The sequence below is a fragment of the Ornithodoros turicata genome, chromosome 3, assembly GCF_037126465.1.
Source record: "Ornithodoros turicata isolate Travis chromosome 3, ASM3712646v1, whole genome shotgun sequence".
Classification (NCBI taxonomy): Eukaryota; Metazoa; Arthropoda; class Arachnida; order Ixodida; family Argasidae; genus Ornithodoros; species Ornithodoros turicata.
The window spans coordinates 97,312,952-97,332,949 of record NC_088203.1 but is presented as its reverse complement, the minus strand read 5'-3'; the positions used below and the strand labels follow the sequence as shown (position 1 = coordinate 97,332,949).

Below are 19,998 nucleotides of genomic sequence, written 5' to 3'. Positions count from 1 at the left end.
TATACACGGAAATATTTTTCTACAGAGTTCCCTTTCTGGTCGGTGACGTACAAATTATAGACTCTTCCACGGTGTGCTGTGAGTTTCTCCCAAATCCCTTAGTGTCACTTGACAAAGCCGGCGATAGGGCGCTGAAAGGGCGCGAATACATGACATTCTCGTGTAAACATAAACAAGACCGCATCACAACTTTCGGTGCACGAAGACTTCCGGTCCTTCCGCGACTAAGGACACTCGGAACCAACCGCCATGCCGAATTATATCTGTCGCTCTCCTGATTTGTTGAAAACGGGGGGGGGGGGGGGGGGGGCGTACGCCTTTTAGTGGCAAATCGAATTGCTACGAAAAGGCGTATCTCTCTCCTCAAATCAGAAGCGATAACTGTATCAATCGACGAAGTGGTTGTCGCAGAACGTGTTTGCTGTGAAACCGGATGTCGTTTTGGCACCAAACCGGAAGCGGTAAAAGTGTCATGTTGTGAACTAAAGATTATCCGTGACAGTTCTTTTACACGAGCTTTAACAGATTACCCGTCCTTTGCTGCAAACTCCAGACAGGAACGGCCACGCACAGGTCAGCAAAAGTATAAGAGACTGATACCGCTTACTTTTTCCGTGCTGGAGTTTTTCTTGCTTGTGTCAGCTTCTCTTTTTGTTTTCTAAAAAAGAAAGTACATCAGTGCTATAAAGTACGACGAAGCTTATTTACTAATTTACTCAAAACACCCTACAGCTCTACCAATGTGGCATTACATAGGGGAAAGGGGGGTACATGGCTGTACACACCGAAGCGCACAAACAAACAAAAATCATCCCCCCCCCCCAAAAAAAAAAACGAAAATCACTCGGAAAAGTACACACACAACCTGCTGGAAGAGATGAACGAGAAAGGGTAAGGTCACGAGGAAGGTGGTTTCATCCTAGCAATGTTTTAGGGACGGAAGTGTGTTGGAAAGCAGATGTTCGAACGCGATCAGGTTGCGACTTACTCACGTGACCAAGGCGTTCTGAAATGGAGTGAGGTGGGAAGATATATTGTGTTCGAGGTATACCAGTTGACTTATTATACAGGATGTTTCACGAAAGTGCCCCAGTTGAATAATTGGAAAACGGCGGCACCTCTCTGGCAACTTTTTTCTTTTTTTTTTTCGATTAGCGTCCTTGATGCGCCGGCTAAAAACTGGCCTCTCCGTTTCTCATTTGCATGCGCTCGTTAATTGAATAAACATCCTGACTTTTCTGTTTTACTTCGCCGGGCTTTGGTACCTGTGCCGTAACAATGGTCACTTTGAAACAGTGCCAAACCAGTAAATAGCTCCGCCTTTTAGTGATTTTTTTCGAGGAATTAACTGATTTCGGTTTCAAATTTCTTGTGCGGAGCAGTGCAGGAATGCGCTCTTTCGCTCAACTATCCTGCGCTCAAAGTCGTGTTCATCCGCTTGCATTGGTGGCGGAGGAGCCGCAAGCTAAGGAGCAGCCGCGAGCGAGGGTTTTGATATGGCTTCAAGTTTTCTACTAAACTGGTAAACAGGATTGTGGTCGTTTCATTGGATGGGAGAGACAGTGCGCCTTTATCACCATAATGACAAGCACTTGCCAATGGCGATAAAGCTATTTGTGGTTTTATAAAAATAAATTATTTCTACCTATAGCCATCCTTCTGAAGATAGTACACTGTAATGTAATGATTACGGATTGCGCATTTCGCTACAAAAGCCTCATTCAATGGCAATGCTACCCACGTTGACAGGAGCCCACTTTCGTTCGACGCGAAATAGCTTGATCGCCATTGGCAAGTGATTGTCATTATGGCGACAAAGCGCACTTTCTCGCCCATCCAATGACAGTACCGCAATCCTGTTTACGAGTGCAGTACGCTCTAAAAACAGAGCTTCACCGCATAGCACGCTGTGCGCCAACCATTGCCACGAATGATAGGGTTATCGCTTCTGATTCGAAGAGAGAGGGGCAGAAGGCCTTTTTATATGGTAACTGCCACAAAAAGGCGTACGCCTCCCTCTCTCCTTGAATCAAAAGTGATAACCGTATCGTTCGCGGCAGTGATTGGCGCACTACGTGCTATGCAGTGAAGTTCTGTGTTTAGAAGGGCCTCACGGAAAGACCACTCTACACTCTTAGAAATGAACTTCACCGCATAGCACGCTCGTAGCCAACCATCACCTCGAATGATATCGTTATCTGCCCTGATTTGCTGAAAACGAGAGGCGTACGCCTCTTTTGTGACAATTATGAACAGCATAAGTGTCACAAAAAAGGCGTACGCCTCCTGTTTTCAACAAATCAGGGCAGTTAACGATATCATTCCAGATTATGGTTGGCTAAGAGCGTGCTATGCGGTGAAGTTCAATTTTAAGAGTGTAGCGCACCTCATCTACAGTGTGCCTCCGTCCCATCAGTATCGCTCATCGTGCCTATGCCTCACTTTGAAATCGTCAACTCTGCTCTCCTGCTCTTTCTTTCTTTTCTTTTTTTTTTGCTATAGTTGTGACGATGCCCACTTGAGTGCGGCCAACAACGGCAAGCTACTTCCACACCCCCTCTGTTTTTAGAGTGTAGAAAACGAGAAGCCATATCAAACCCTCGCTCGCGGCTGTTCCTTATCTTGCGGCTCCCACGCCACCAATGCAAGCGGATGAACACGAATTTCAGCGCAGGACAGTTGAGCGAAAGAGCTCATTCCTGCGCTGCTCCGCGCAGAAATTTGTAAATTGAAACCAGTTAACTACACGAAAAAAATCCCTAAAGGTCGAAGCTATTTTTTTACTGCTTTGGTTTGGTTTTGGTTTTCTAATTTTTGCCTAAGGCCAACTTCGCGCGGATCCCAAATTGTACTACAGTATTGCAAAGTTGGTCGGACATATGTTGCTAACCAGTTTCTTTATTGTCTCTGGGAGCGCCCTTGAAGTCCCTTCTGAGAGATCTCAACCCTTCGTTCGCCTTGTTTACAATTTTGTTGACATGTTCATCCCCCTTAAGGTTCTTATTTAATGTTACGTTCAGGTGCTGGCAGTCATCTACAGTTTCGAGAATCATGTTATTTAACTTGTAGGGAACATCATATGGATTTGAAGAAAAAGTAACGCACTTGGCAAGGCCCAAGAATTAATGCATTAAGTTTGCCGTGTGGCTAGTGTATAATAATCGGAAAAGTGATTGGTATCACAATGCGTTCAGAAATTATCACTTTTGAAAGACATCAAAGCAATGTTTAACAGTTACGATTAAATAAATGAACGATCAAATCAGTGAGCACGATTACAAATAAACTAGGAGTCATAATGCAAGAAAACCTTGAGCTTGACGACACGTGGACACCAACACGTGTCCTCAAGCTCAATGTTTCCTTGCATTGTGAATCTTCACCAGCCGCCATCCTCTCAACTTCTCTAAGCACGATTACTGTTGATGTCGAAAACTGCAAAGAGGCGCTTTTCCGAACACGAATGAGTGGAAACATTGCAATTGTGGTGACTGTGCGCCCTTCTAGTCACTGGCTCCCACCCTGAAAATGGTTCTCAAAACGCGTTCACCGTTTCTGAAACGATCGAAAGTAAATGGGGAGCGAAATGGACGCGACACCTGCGCACGAAACAGATCGTTTACGCTCGGCCAATGCGGTAGGAATTTTAAGTGGTATGCTAGAAGGAAACCTCCGAAACTGGGACGTAGGTGCGATGGAAGCGCCATATTGAGTCAGCCAGCGTTGCCATTGCAGCGCTCTGTTCCGCCACTAAGCTTAGTGGATAGCATAACGTACATACACTGCACACTAATTATTAGAAGACAAGGCCTGTGCTCAGAGATGAAACACATAAACGGTACACCCCAACAGTAACAACAAATAGATCATGACTATGGCCTTGGGTGATTCGCCGCTGGAGAGTAGTACACTACCCCATTACACGCGAAACATGAGATGTGAGGTATGAAAATGAAGTTACGTGCAAGTACAACACTTGAACTCTCCTCCACTGGCTGCGCATCCCTACTCCACACAAAAGGAAAGTGAAGAAAGAAACACGTGAAAGAAGCGCCAATGGTCATTGAGATGCAGGGGAGGATCCTACAGCGTCTGGAGCAAACCAGTAGACAAGAGTAACTCCAAGAACATCAGAAGACATCGGCGGTGTTGCACATGGCTCTGACATGGGCCAAGAATTGCAGCCAGGTTGAACGACTGTCGGCTAGCACCACTCAGCTGAGCACTGAGTTGCCGCCTCTCCGTTTCGTAGAGCTTACATTCTATTAGGACGTGCTCAATGTTCGCTACGACGCCACATTTGGAGCATGGGCTGCTGTCAGAGTATCCGATCCGGTACTTGAATTGCAGGAGGGACCCCATTTCTATGGTCAATACGGAACAGTTTAGCTAGAGGAGTGGCTCCACTGCGCTTCAGAAAGAATCGCAGCAGGACGGCAAGGTTAAATACGGAGGACCATCCGAAAGAGCGATGAAGGTTCGACAAAAATCGAGAAGTTGGAGCTTATATTTAGAACCCTAGTAGATCACCTCTGGCGACGATAGCCATTACGGATTGTTTAATATATGGTATCCTGGCCGTTTACTTGCATTTTACATCTCAGTGTTTTAATACCAAAGAAGTTCAGTTGCGGAGTCCAACCACTCATTTTGCCACTTCATCTTAAGACATTACTAGTTCGACATTACTACATCTCGACATTATTAGTTCGACATTACTACATCTCGACATTATTAGTTCGAACCTGACTTTTTCTCTTCTACTACTCAGGAACAAAACTTTAACGAGAACAACAACAACCTTATTTTGAGATGACGAATGTGGAGCTCCATCGCCAGGGGCGATACGCTACCCCGATGCTAGCGGTGATGTGAGGAATGAAATAATGAGCAGGAATGTTATCGAACGGTCAATGACTACGAGCCAGGGATGGGCAGTATTTGAATACATTGTAATTAAGATACTATTTAAAATATAATTACACGTATTTATATTTTGTATTTAAATAGAGACTGGAAAAAATGTATTTATAATTATATTTAAATACCAATTTTCGGGTATTTATTCTTGTAAATACTTTATAAGTACTCCTAAATACGGAATATATTGACTCATATCCTAAAACTGCCCTGTATTTGACCTTTCGGGAAGAAGAGTGACCTTGGGAAGCAGTTATACCACGTTTGTGTCAGCATGCGCATGCGACAACCATTTTAGATGGAGAGTTTTCACTGTTGTTACGGATAACAGTCGCGACTACACGGTTTTCCATGTTGCACGAAGCGGATTCATCAAATTTAGTACAAGACTTCGTTCATCGGCACCTGTGGAGATGCTGCTCTCCTTTGCGAATCTGATTGTACGGCCGAACAGAAGGTGCCTAAAAGATGCAGACTTCGAGAAACTTCTAATATTAAAATCGCCACGATAATCTAATAAATAAATGTTATTGTTGCTTGGTGATCTGTTATTATGATCATCGTTATTTCTGTAATTGCAGATGCCATCTTCCTCACAATATTTATGGTAGTAGATACCGTATTTAGATACTGTATTTATATTCTGTATTTAAATACTCATATTGAAAAGTATTTATGAAGAGTATTTAAGTACCCATTTCAACAAAGTATTTCGTATTTATATTTAAGTACTCAAAAAATGTATTTATGCCCATCCCTGCTACGAGCACACCACGTGGCGCTTTGCTTCCTGCGAATTTAGAATATGTGATGAATATCTGCCAGCCCTTCTAATTGCTCACATGTGTAGGAGTAGGACCAAGGATAATTTAGCAAAAAGAAAGCAAGAAAGATAAGACCATGACGTATAGCACTAAAACACTTATTCATGTCACATCGAACGGCCTTCAGTTTTACAGGAGCATTCAGATAATTGGAAAGTCGACTTCGTCCAACAGCTTAATTACTAGAAATAATGCGGAAAGTTCTTGTCCGAATTCTCGACAGGAGCAATCATCTTAAAGTCTTAACCGACTACCCTCACTTTATTTTATTTATTTGCTTTGTTTTTCTTGTCGTCTTGGGGGGGTGGGGTCGAGGTAGCTTGCCGTTGTTGGCCGCACTCAAGTGGGCATCGTCACGACTACAGCCAAAAAAAAGGAAAAGAAAGTGGGAGAAAGGGGAGTGTCGTCTTGGGGTAATGTCACACCAGAATAAAGATCCAACCATGGCTCATGTTGAACAAGAATGTACATCTGGGTAATTTTACAAAGCAAGGTACAAATGGAAGACAACAATACCTTGCATTGATCATTAAAACATCAAACGTAACATAACATATACGTAAGTGCGTACATTACGTATTTATGTACATTAAGCTGCACGGGCATACAGCTTAATGTACGTATTTTTAAGCAAAAATCTTCCCGAAAACAGTACCGCAAGGGAATGTACGTATTAGCGTGTCGAACGTATTTCACAAATTTGAGTGCTGTTCCGAACTATCGTCTTATTTATTTAGAGCAGTACAAAATTCGAAAGGTGATCCTACAAAGCATGACGAAATTCCGCATCGAGCTCGATCAGGAAGAAGATGGATGTGGCCATTCATCTATGTATATCTAAACATCTGTTGCTGTCGTCATCGTCGTCGTCGTCGTCGTGTTTATTGACACTATGGACAACAACCGTACGTTACTCAGATAGAAACACAAAAGCGTTCGTACGTTGTGCGTGACACAGCGTTTCAAGGAGTGCAATGTACTCGCCATAGGAGGAGCTAAGGTGTCCTATACAACACAGACGCTCAAAGAAACACGCACAGGGGCGAGAACGGTCTCCTGGTCCAACGCGGTACGGTCTAAATGCTAAAACTGCGCGGTTCACGTGTATAACGGAAGCAAGTAGAGAACAGGAACAAGGAGCGACACAACAAGGACAACCGCCTTCTAACAACTGCTTTTATTACGACGACACTGCACGATTTGATGCAACTACAAGACCCACTCCCCCACGTGCCATGCGTCCCCGCAGGCTTATTCCTTATCACCGATCAAAGCTCATATCCCATACAGTAATGCTCACCGAGGGAAGCCGGACACACTTCTTATCGTTTTCTTTAACAGTCGTGCTTCTATATTCCTGTTCTCCGCCATACCTTCGTTGCATCTCAACCGACTCGCACTGCATCATGCGTTTACGTGTATCATTTTACCTTACGCATCTATTTTCTGTAGTTTGTACGTGCGTCACTTGTGTACAAAACCCCAATAAAAGAAATCCAACTGTTGCCATATCGAATACTTTGGCTGCTTATGATACCTAATACACCAAAATCCGATATGATCGCATATATGAGCCTTGATTCTTAGCTAGTCTAGACTAACCTAGCTTAAATTTCGACTCGAAGTACCGGTAAGTCGTCGACACCAGTCTCCTCCTACTCGTTTCGTCACCTCACCTCATATTCCAGCTATATTCGTGACGCTACTCGTAGTTGCGATGTCAACAATGGACACACACCACCACCATCACTAGCGACCCTTCGTTCCCTTAGAGCAACTTCAGCAAAGCACTGTTGATGGGGGCTGTTGAGAGCAACATTCGTTATCCATCTCTTTCCATTCGCTCGCTTCAGAAAAAACAAGACTTGTTCCACTCAGGACCTCTTCCACTAATTGCATAGACAGTAGACGCATGCCATCAGTTTACCTTATTTTCAATATGTTTTACGAAACCTCCAGTTCCAATACTTCCGCGAACCCAGGAAGTGAAAAGGAAGGAAGTAATCTGTCTGAGCTCCCTTCGTCCAAGAGCGCTTTCATATTCAACCAAAGCGTAAGTCCTCCCGAACTGCGTCACTGCAATGCGAGACTGCTTTCCTTGAAGTGCTCTATAACCAAACCAGCCATTTGTTCGATTAAACGAAGAGCGAAAGCCTTGTCGGTTGGCGACTCGCTCCAGTTACACGAATTCTTTAGCACAGTTGTAACTTTTATCTACTTCGCGCTAATCTCTGAACAAACAAAATTCGATGAAAGACACGATATTAAAAGTAGAAATCCTAGCAAGTCTTACCAGATTACAACCTTGACACACGCCAGACATTCGGCTTGCTACATCATAACGCGCCGACATTACATTTATTTTTGGGGCGTGCAGCCTCCACCGTCCCTTCTTTCATGTGATGCGATCTCAGACAGACGGTGAATAGACTCTTTTCATCTGACGTCACTGCCGCAGTCGGCATAGCCTTTCCCCCTGCTTGTGGCAGCCATACTTTTGTGCATGGCGCGTGCACGCTACCAGCATTAACTGTGGTGCGAGCACGTGCGAACACAAAAGTATGGCGGACGGAATGAGGTCTATATAAAGAAGAAGAAAAAACGTTCCCCGCGCCGTCCTTATACCTCCGTCGCGAAATTGCTTATTCAATGAAAGATAAAGGTCACTGAAAAGGTTAGCCAGCTGTAGGACTCGAACCCACATCTAATCCAGAAGATGTGGGTTCGAGTCCTACAGCTAGCTAACCTTTTCAGTGACTTTCATCTTTCATCGTTAATTTCTTAGGCAACTTGAGGCCTTGTATGTGATTGTCACTTCTGTGTTGTTCCAGCCTCAGAACATCAGTTCTCCCATGTTGCTTATTCAATGTTGCACTTATAAGATTTAGGAATGCTATACAACATTTTTGGACGCGAAGCCTAGCACCACGTATTTTATAACGTTTGAAGAAATATCTGCCTACGACGAGGAAGACCGGCGGGGTTCAAAGAAAATGATGCTTCGTTGAGAACTCTTCACATAAGCAATGCAGTGCACGAAATGTTTTCTCTCGATAATTCTTTTATGAGCTTACTTTTATTATGATGTAGTATTAGCTAGCATTACTGTATTCTGCATTACTATTCAACGTACGTAGTACTGCCATTATTCTGTTACTATTCAAACCGGGTATCGTTTCACAGGAATCAACCTTGACACATTTCTTTGAAAGAATCGACATAGGGAACAAAAAGGATCAGATACCATATACACATCAATTGAGTCAGCCCATATGCATGCTGCGCGTGCCAACATGTGCGGAGCCGCACTGCTGCCTCAAGACGTTCCTTAGCCACATGCAGACAAATGGAGTGCAGAAAATCAGAGTTACAAGGTATTGCTATACGCACAACCATCATGAGATGGCGCCCTTATTAGCAATTGAGAAACATCACTAGCGTTCAAGCGAATCGCCCACACCCAGAAAAACCTTCAATTAAATTTGCTAATGCTGTAAATACTGATCGAAGTCACGTCAAAATGCTTCCAAGTTTTTTTATGCGTCTAGTGCAGATCAAAGATGATTCACACATATGGCAAAAATTCAAAGAACTTATTTCTTGTGTCACACGTTGAGTAGAAATAACGATGTGTGACCTTCGTGCATGTAATGAGATCGACGCAAAGGGAAAGACTCTTCTCTCTTGCGTTAGAAATCAATAAGGGAATGTCGAAAGCATGTCAAGTACAGTCAACACAAGGAATCAAAACATAAAAAACATTGAAACATTGAAATATTCAATGTTGTTGTGCTCTAATCACTTTTGAAAAATCAACACTAATAGTATTGGCGATTATAGAAAATGCGCTCCAATTTTTTCCGACAGCCAACATCAATAGCATCACTCGAGTGTTGAAATGTACAAACATGAAAGGCACAAGCTTGACGGGGTCAGCCAATATTATCAAGTAGTGATATAGTATGCTGGTAACAATGTAAGAACGTTGTGTTAACAACGTTGGGCTCGTTGAGAAAAAGATACTCATGAAAAGTTATATTAGGCTTTTTTACGATAGGATATCCGAACGTTTTAGGAACCCAAACAAGTAAACGTTAGTCACTGCCCAAAACTCGAACAGCGTTTTGCAAATTGTGTAGTTTTGCAGGCGCGTAGTTTCTCTTTGGGGCAGCAATATGCCTGGGCACTCGATTCTAAAACCCTGAAATCCTATATTATACTTGGGTTAACGATGGAATACGTGCCCTTCGGAGAAATAACTTAATTGTAGCAATAAATAAGATAGCTATTCTCCTGGCTGTAAAAATGGTTGTCACGTAAGATTATTCACTACAACTGTATCTGAAACTTGGCCTTGCAGAATATATAAATTATGTTCAGGAATTCGAGCAACTCCATGAAAGCAATGATAAGCGTCCTGTAAAGCGTGCTTTGCCTGCATAGCTACCGTGTAGACGAAGTAAACCAACTTACGCTAAGTACGCTATTACTAAACGTAGCTTAAACGTATTTTAACGTAGCTATTACGTTTTTATTTTTTTTATTTTTTGAGGGCGTTTCTTTCTCTCTTTTTTTTTCGCAGGAGAAACGAATTTTTGCGTGCATTTGCATGCATTTTTGCAGAGACGACATTACGTCCTGAATTTCACGAGGAGCTTCACTTGCTGTGGCTTCCACTGTATCGTTTATGATAATATTGTCACACATAGGGACAACGAGGGAGATCATCTATCGCGCCTTGCTCCGAATAGACAAACAGCTATGCTGTCTCGTAATATTTAGTAATAATATCAATGGGTCAATATGAGAACAACAGTCAACACGACAACTTGCGCGTCTAGAAGGAACCATTTTCGCTTATCTTTTTTTTTTATTATTTATAGTAGGAAATGTATGCTGCAATGAAGTTAAATGAGTACGTAGCAGAAGTTCCTTACATATAAATCCGAACTGTAATGAGTGTGGGGTTGTAGAGGATGTAGAAAACATTCTCCTCAGGTGTCGGAAATACTTTGATGCTCGAGGGGTTTTAAAAACGAGCCTCTCTCGTGTGGACTCCCGAGCCTTCGACATCGCAAAACTGTGAGGTCCTTCGTCGTCTGACAAGGCACTGACGGCTCTTGAAGATTTTCTACATACAACCGGGCTAATGGACATTCTATGACTCGCTGAATGATTGCTGCGTGTGCCCCCAGCGATTCCGACATTTTACACTCACTTGGTTGAAACTTTTGAACTACATGTTGAACTCCATCATTGTAACTCTCTCGTCTGTTTGTACATTCTGTGCGTAAGTGTACTGAGGTAGCCAGTTCGACTTCGTCGTAACTCATATTCCCTTTTTTCTTTAAGACATCACCGTCACCTACATATAAACGTGTTTTTTTTTTGTTTTTTGTTTTGTTTTCGTAGTGTGCTTCCTTTATTAAACTGAAACACCAGGCGTGTCATCCAACTTCTGATTTTCATTATTTCGTGGCTGCAAGAAAACTCCTTCAACTCTCTGTAGACTGCGCAGTCTCTTGAAATATTTCTCTTTTTTCCGCCGAGAAAGAGAAAGAAAAACTGACCTATGCTATAGATAGGCCATTGCGCTATCTGCTCAGAAGCATAACCTTGAGCTCTAGCTGCCTGGTTACATGTTTCCATTATAAAATTGCAAAGAATGTCAGTCGAACTAATGCAACCGCGCGTTGTCAGATTTAAAGGAGCATCGGTTCCACTCAACTTTGAAAGCATGGTGTCATTTTCTTCCTCCTTTACCGCTCACCACGGTATCAAAAATCTCACGCGAAATAGTGGGGTAGTTTGACGGCTATTTGCTGAAAAACATGAGGCGAGCAGACGCCAGATGTTGAGAGTACGCCGGAATTCCCCTTCCGGAAAAAGGCGAAGACGTCTTTCCCAACACCACCAGTCAGAGCACGACCTTGAGTAAAGGAGTGCCGTGGGGGTGCGGGCATCTGGACGGCGCCTTTCTCCTCTAAGCGAGATCCTCTCACTCTTCCTTTTAGAGAGTGACGTCATGCTGAGCACGCTGTCGCTGGAACCTCCGCAGCTGCAGAAGCAGCGCTGATGTTTAAAATTCGTTCACTTAATATCGATGCACATTTCGGGCGAAAAAATTAGTCAAGTAGATTGTCGACCGAAACCGGACACGCTGGCATCTGTTTCATATAATGGGATTCTTAATGTGACATTCCCTGTAACAGCTTTAATTGTCCTTCTGTGCTTCAATGACGCCAGCTACTGCTGTGTCATCTCGTCGTCCGTGGACTTTCTTTGAAGGACTATATGAAGAAAGTGCAGCCGAACACGGGCGTTACTTTCATCACACTTCCTCCTTAGGTATGTGGTTCTTCTGGACCTACGACACTACCCCACGGCAGAGATGTGGAGCACTACATTACCAAGTAATGCATTACATCTCGGCAATGAGTAATGCTAATGCATTGAATTTTGTGAGGGAGTAATAATAATTTTAAACATCATTACATTTTGGCCGGGTATTGGGTAAATACATTACTCATTACTTGGGATGAAAACTCAAGCCATTGGCCTAATACAAGTGGTTACGTATCGCGCCTAGTAGGCCCAGGACGCACATTCCTCCAGGGCGTCAGTCGTGACGTTGCCCACCTCTACAACGGCGAGCCCTTTCACGAGCACCACCACCACCGCCTAGTACCTACAAGGAGGGCAAGGTTCAAGTGGAGTTTTTGAACACCAACTCTTTCTACGCTGCAATTAATTGTATCTCTGGTTACTCATATACGAGTAGGTTTTGCAGGTTGTTCTCACCTCAGAAGAAATCATTCATATGTAGCGATTTTGCAAACACTCTAGTTACTATCACCGGTAGTTTGCGACGAGGTAAAAGACTAATCACTCTCATTGCATTACGCGCTTCAAACACCTAATAAGACTGTGTTCGAGATCACTCGGAAAACGTAATGCCAAAGTTCTGTCATTACCTGATTAAAGTGATGGTATTAGTAATGCATCACTAAGCGAGAAAATGCAATGAGTAATAAAACGCATTCATTTACAAAGCTGTAATGAGTAATGGTAATGCATTACATAATAAAGGTATTTGCCCCCCCCCCCCTCCTCAAGTCTGCCGCACGGATATCGTGAATACCGCATGACCTACGAGGCTGTTCTTTGTTTCTTCAATTCTTCTGTATAGCCAACGGTTCTTTCAACACCCTTCTTGTCGTGGTTGGAACTTTTCCCAATGCTAAAGGTGCAACTCCATTTGTTTCACCCTCTTACCTTTGTAACGCTCAAATTCAGACCCAACTTCCTTTGTCTACATTTTAAGGCCGTAGTAGATAAATTATTCGATCGATTAATTAATTACGTAAATTATGCGCCGACTGTACGAACTGTTCGCGTTCATCGAAAAATAGTTCATAAATCGAGAACTGACTGTAATTAACTACATAAATTAATGATATTCTTCTCATACCGCAACTTTACGTATGACACACGGCGCAATATTTTCGAACCATTGTTTCAGACTCAAGAAATTTTATTTTTATCTTTGCTCTCTAGAAATCTGTGAACATCCTAAAACAGAGGCGAGCAACAACCGTGGCTACAAGCCTATATCCCGTCTTGCTATAACCATCCCCGGATCATGTTCTTGACGCATGCATTAGTGAGCCTGTTGTTCCTCCGCCACTGTCACTGTCTACACGAACTTTCAAATGACTACGAAAACGGCGGTTGTCGTGTTCCCAGTCTTAGTTTGTCAGGCACAAAATGGGATGACGGCGTGGCCCCGCTGGTCGCTGACGGCCGGTAATGACAAAGTGGCGGTCCAGATGACGTCCCCATTTGGCCAGGACAAAGGTACGGAACAGCAAGCGTGTTGCCATAGGCAAGATAGACGTTTATTTATTTATTGTGGTGCTCCAAGGGCCTTGCAGCATTACATGGATGGAGAAAGCATAACTGCGATGAAAATGAGAATTATTTAACAAAAAAAGAAAAAGAATTAGGAAATTGATTAACACAGCATTGCACAACTGCATTGACATTAACTGTTGACATTATTAAGACTTATTTAGACATTATTAAGACTTATTAAGACAGTTTTGAAATTTTACATTATTAAGAATTTAGGATGGTAAAGGGCCGAATTAAAAAGTTCGTAGATGTTGATGCGTCGACGCTGGCCGATGAACGGATGAACTCCCATGGCCTCTCTCGCGCCCATCGCTTTTGTAGATGAACGATGCCATGATGAAGAAGATTATTGGTCGGTGGCACTGATGATGTTGTTGCTGCTCACAAGTTATCGCCATGCTGCCGTAACCTTCATGCCACTCTATTCTCAGGAACTTCTTCGTGCATATAGTAATAATTAGCCAGTGGATGCGTGAAAGACGAAATACGCGCAGAGTTAAGCATTCTCCCATCTCCTAAAGGAAAATGTCACTGATAATACGTGAGGCAAGAGTTCCACCTATCGCGCACGCAATGCCGAGGAACAACGAAAGGACCGCGTTACGCCTTGACGTTAAAAGCTTCGCAATAGCGTGTTGATTATACGAAATGATTACTCTGATATCTCATTGCATTATAGTAAGTAACAAGTAAGAAAGAATCGAGGTCAAGAACAACAAACTTATCGCAAACTCAAGTGTCGTGTCCCGCGAGACATTTATAGTCCTCGCCCTGTGTTAACATTTACGTTAACTTTGGTCACAACCAAGGCTTTAGTTGGAACTTCACAATCCGCTACCGATAAAGCGAACTATAAAGCCGGACCCAAAATGATACCAATATACTCGTAATTGGTGGATTTATGTCACAAGACAACCGTGATCATGAGTGACGCCACATTGGTCGGTGCGTGGATTAGTTTTTGCCATTCTGAGGTTTCTATAACGTGCGCAGAACACGCAAAATAAAGTAAGAGAGAAAATACAGAAAACGAACTTGATTTGATATTGCCAAGCATTGCTACGTTTGCCCTGCCATACATCAAATGCCTTAGGTCAGGGAGTACCCTGCAGCTATCATATTTTTATAGATTGTTTCGTTTCCTTTTTTTATATATATCTATACAAAACTATATCTCTCTTTGGGATAAACCGACGACAGAGGTGAACTTGCTTCCCGTCAAGAAATACAATAAGAGTAAACAAAGATTTAAAACCGGGCAATTCGATTAGGTACGGTTACATGATTTGTTCCAGTACCATGTAGTACTGACAATGATCATAAGTGGATTTACGCAGCAGGCAATTTTAATCATCACAGACAACGTAGTTGTAGGTCCGATTAATTTTGCCCAGAGACTGATGGTTTGTTAACATGCGCAAATTAAGTAAGCAGCACCCCACTTTCTCTTATCCTTTTTTTTTATTTGTACTCTTTAATGAAAACCTTTCATTTCGCAAACCCAGGGAAAGGGGAATTCCAGTCATGAACTGTCCAGTCCGACCCCGACGACGGGATTCATTGGCGTTATAATATATTTCTATTTCCATGAGAAACTGATATTAATCTTATGCATGCAACAGGCTTCTATCACCTTATCAGGCTTATCACCAAAACATCGAACAAAGCATAAACACTCGAAGAACGACTTTACTTAATTATATTTATATGTATTAATTTCACTGTTTCCCGGGCCCGGAGAGGATTAAATTTAGACCTACATTGTATTGTGTGTCTGAGCAGTAATTTGATTCTTATTTCAGCAAATAGGAGGCAAATTACTAGATGAAAATCATTTGTAACCTCTTGGTGATTGATTGATTTGTTGAAAAAAAAATGAACATGTGAGCCCCACACTGTGACTTTTGTGACTTCTCCAATTATTATTTTTCTTACTCAATTACGCTAAGTTCCATTGTAGGTGCTGGTACATTATGTTGAAACTGCTGTACAAAACAACAACAACAACAAAAAAGTTTTTTTCATTTATTGTTGGTAAATTGATGTGCGCTACAAATAAAACACACTGGACATTTCGACACTTTGGTCATCAACTCTTTCGTCCTGGAGGACAAGAAATGTACAAGTACTGTAACGTATTAATCTCCATGGCATGCCCTGACACTTTCTCATAAGTCATAACCTATGCGGTTCCTGACCTACAAAGCTGTGTCACCCTTGCTTCCAAGGCGGGTGACCTTGAACAGCTCTTCCAGCCGGCCGGCTTCCGGGCATTCCGGACCACTCTTTTGCTGTAAACGAATTCTTTCGGAACGCCACGAAGATCGACTTCATTCCAAAGCAATCAAATCAGACCAATAAGATTGTCGGTTCATGTCCTGCGGTGATACCCTTTGGCGCACTATGACCTTAGTTGTCCGTGCGCCATAAAAACCTGAATAATCATCATCATCACCCTAAACTGATCTACTTCCTAGAAGATGCTCAGCTTCCAATTAAAGCAGGAACTCTAAGCCGGATGCAGTCACATACAACAGGGTAATAGCAGAACAAAGGCAAACGCAGGCTTGACATCGGGCGTGTTTTTTTATTCAATCCGAGTTGGCAGCGAGTTGGGTATGACGTAGCATCACGTAACTCTGGAGTAGACACCCTTCCCCGGGAATTTTCGAACGGTCGGTGTCATTCTGCGCTCAAGATGGCGGACGTTGAAGTTTCGATTTGCGCCAAATTATAATGGGTATTCAGGAACAGGAATGGGGACAACAATATGTTTCTGTTGTCTCTACTATTCGGGATGAAATCGGGTGCTATTAGCACTTAGATGTTTTCGTTTGTTATGTGTGAGTCGTTTGTTTGTTACTTACTGTGCAGCAGTTCGTTATCGGGCTTATCGGGACCACTGGATTTTAAAAATTAGTGAAAGCGTTTGAAAGGTATACTGCATACGCGAGTCGAAGAGGGTCATATACGGAAATTAAAAATATAAGAACAATAAAATTGCGTGGTCTAGAATTTATATATATATATATATATATATATATATATATATAAAGGCTGTTTATGCGTATGAATAACACAACCTGAAGGCACTTCGACAGCAGGAGCCCGATCTACAACTTGCCGTGATTCGCCACGAGCTCTCGCGCAAGCCTATCAAAGCGGCTTTGGGACGCGCGAACTCTAAATATAGTGATAACGATCGCTATGTGAAAGTAAAGTTGAAGCTCGGGGCCCTGGAGAACACAGCCTTGCTAAGCCTAACAGATTTGGAGATTGCCATCTTGTGAAAGGTAGGAAGCGGTAGAACAGGTTAGGTTAGCGCACCCCGCTGAACAATTACATTCGCTAAGCAATCGAGCATTTCTTTATTTCGAGGCCGGGAATATCTGTGACATTAGGAATTTAGCAACCTGGAATATCGAGGCCTTCCCATATAATCACGCCCTATGAATAAGAACCACGTGTTAACCATAAACTAGCCTACAGCCTAATAGCGTGCTCGATAAACTGCACCGGTGCGCCCCGGTGCGACCTGATGCGGCTTGCCATCCTCGATAAACTGCACTGGTGCGCATTGAACGTCCTCGATTAAAGGAGTGCACCCGTTCAATGCAGTATTGAGTTGCCCCGAACCCACACCGAGAAAATCGGCCGAGCGCCAGAGTGCAATCCCAAGAAGCATCGCGATTGCCGGAAGCACGGAGGAAGGCGGAAAAAACAAGTATCCAGGTGTAGCCGGACAAGTAGCAGCAGACAGTCATCGTCGGCATGGCATTCGATCGGTGCCGCTCGCCAGGTGCGTCTCGCTACGGGTCGCGTAGCCTACGAGCCACAACGAGCACAGATCTCTAGGTAGCGCACGCTAGTATCCATCAGATCCACCAGTGCAGTGCAGTTTCATGTTCGATAATGCCTCCGCCCAGGGCACCGCCAGTGTAGAGCGCCACGCACCACTGTGGTTTCGGGGCAATTCCGGAGCAAGTTTATCGAGGACGCTATAAGCAAACTCGTACAGAACAAACTCGTGAAACTGAAGGACATTGATAAGACACGTACCGTCCACCTCTATTGCACTCTACTTTCAGTTCATGAATAGAATATTTATTTCGCTTGTCTACGAAATCTTCAGTACATTGTGCTGCTTGGAAGTATTGCAAAATGCTTGATATTCCAGTTGAATAAAAGAACACGCCCATACCCTGTGCACGCTTTGAAAGTGCTCTACATTTCGATTCAACCTTCTGTGTTGGTAGCAATCTTTCAGTAGGACACAGAGATAACACTGGAAAATTTTCCTATACTAACTCTAGACGAAAAGCTTTCAAACCTCGGTTATAACTCATGACCAAGCAAAAGAGGGCCAACTGTCTTGTGTAACAGACGACGAGGCCACACGCGCATTTGTGTGACGTCATAACCCTAGCTTACCCTGCTTGAGCAGTGGTGAGAAGAGCTGTTACCAGGGTTAACCCTGGCTACTTTTCCCCGCAGAGTTATGACCTCATTTTCGCTACCATAGCCTACTCTGGCTACTTTTTGCCCGCTTAGAATAACTAGGAGTTGCCAAAGTTGAATAAGAAAACGCGACCGATCACCTCGTTGAAAAAAACTGAAGGGAAAAGAAAGGTGAAACAAGCGCTGTTCTGTGATTTCTTTTATCTACAGCAACGTGGCGAATCCTGTTGATATCAAATACGACATGAAAGCGTAACAAACAATATCCCGATTTATTTAAAATTCAACCAAGATTACGAAAACGAGAGTTCAGTTAAATCGCTTTTTTTTAATGAGCCTCTGTGCAAAGTTATCCTCCTTTGTTCTTATTGTAAATCAATGAAATTCCTGTCGGTCACAAATACTCTTGACAACACTTTATGCTACTGCTTTTAAGGAGCCACTAATATTCTTTGTTAACATTAGAATATGCAGCATCCATATCGGACCATCATCACACTACATTAATTATTAAGCTGGAAAGCATTCAAAACCGTGCAGCCCGCTTTATTCTATCTAACTACAGTAGAATATCAAGCGTCTCATCCATGAAGCCAACGTGTCCTTAGCGCCATCATCGTTACGTCGTAAAATCAGTAGGCTTCGTATTTTCCATTATATTTACTTTCTTAATCCAACTTTAAGGGCACACCTGCTAGCAACACCATTATGCATCTCATCCCGTGGTGATGCTCAATTTGAAGTCGCCATCCCACACTGTCGGTCATATGTTTTTCTTTTTCTTTTTAATTCTTTCGGGCCAAAAATAAGTGTGGACTGGAACCTCCTGCTGTGTTATTTTTTTTTTGTTTTACATTTTACACAGAATGTGTTTATGCGCCGGCTTTCGTAACACATTCTGTTACCAGGCCTTTGTCAGCGTGACCAACTATCTTGTGTGTGTGTTTCTTTGTTTTGTTTTCTTTCTATCTTTTTTTGCGTGTGGAAGTACACTTTTGAGACGCATGTTTTTAGTGGATGGTTCTTACCTTGTACTGGTGTTGATCATTATCGCAGTATACTTGTTACAAGTACCGATTGTTATGTCGATCTGACAATAATAGTAAGGTGTTGTATTAATTGTATTAATTAATTTTTTTCTTTCTAGTTCCGTCCTGTTCTTTTCATTTGTTCCTTTCATCATTTGTTACAAGTAGTCATCACTGTATTCAGTAAGAGTAGTAGAGTGCTATATTAATTGGTTTAGTTGCATCTGTAGTTGATGTAAGGGATAGCCATGTTATTTCTTTTTACAGGGTGGTCAACTGCGTTTTTAGACTGATCTTTTGGGACTGCATCTCTGACTGTGCCTCGCAATCCATCCTGAAGAGCAGCTTTCGTTCCCTTGTTTTGAAATAAACAATTCAAGCATGTGAAGTTGTACTTCAACGATGACATCACCAATAAGAGGATGAGTAGTGATGATTGCATGGGACGCTTCCCATGAAGGATGACGCAGCAAATGAAACAGTTAGCTTTTTTTTTACTTGTGAAGTACCTTATTATGTTTGCCGTGTATTCACACAAGGGGACATGTATATCATACAAATGTGCTGCCTTCTGGTAGTCTGACCGCTCCTTGGCTCATGTATTACAAAAGACATAAACGCAAACAAAAAAAAAACATCTGCGTCGGGTGGGGCGGGAATATGTTTATTATATAAAAAAATAGGAGGGAAAGGTTTGCCTGCGTGACAGCGGCTTGCTATTCCCAGGAAAGAAAGAAAAAAGAAAAGACAAACAAAGACGGTACTGACGCCTGTCATATGCTGACACACTTATATATGGGCACATCATATTTTACGAACTCCGTGAAATTAACTTCGCATACTTGAATAAAACG

At 42.7% G+C, this 19,998-nt stretch overlaps 1 long non-coding RNA gene across 2 annotated transcripts in view; it reads right to left on the bottom strand.

The window, feature by feature from the left end:
- LOC135388947 (uncharacterized) overlaps nucleotides 1–19,998 on the bottom strand; it is a 311,228-nt gene that overhangs the window by 236,062 nt on the left and 55,168 nt on the right. For both annotated transcript variants that reach the window (XR_010421547.1, XR_010421548.1), the window contains exon 2: nucleotides 608–658. This is a non-coding gene — a long non-coding RNA (uncharacterized LOC135388947). The remainder of the gene's footprint in view (nucleotides 1–607; nucleotides 659–19,998) is intronic.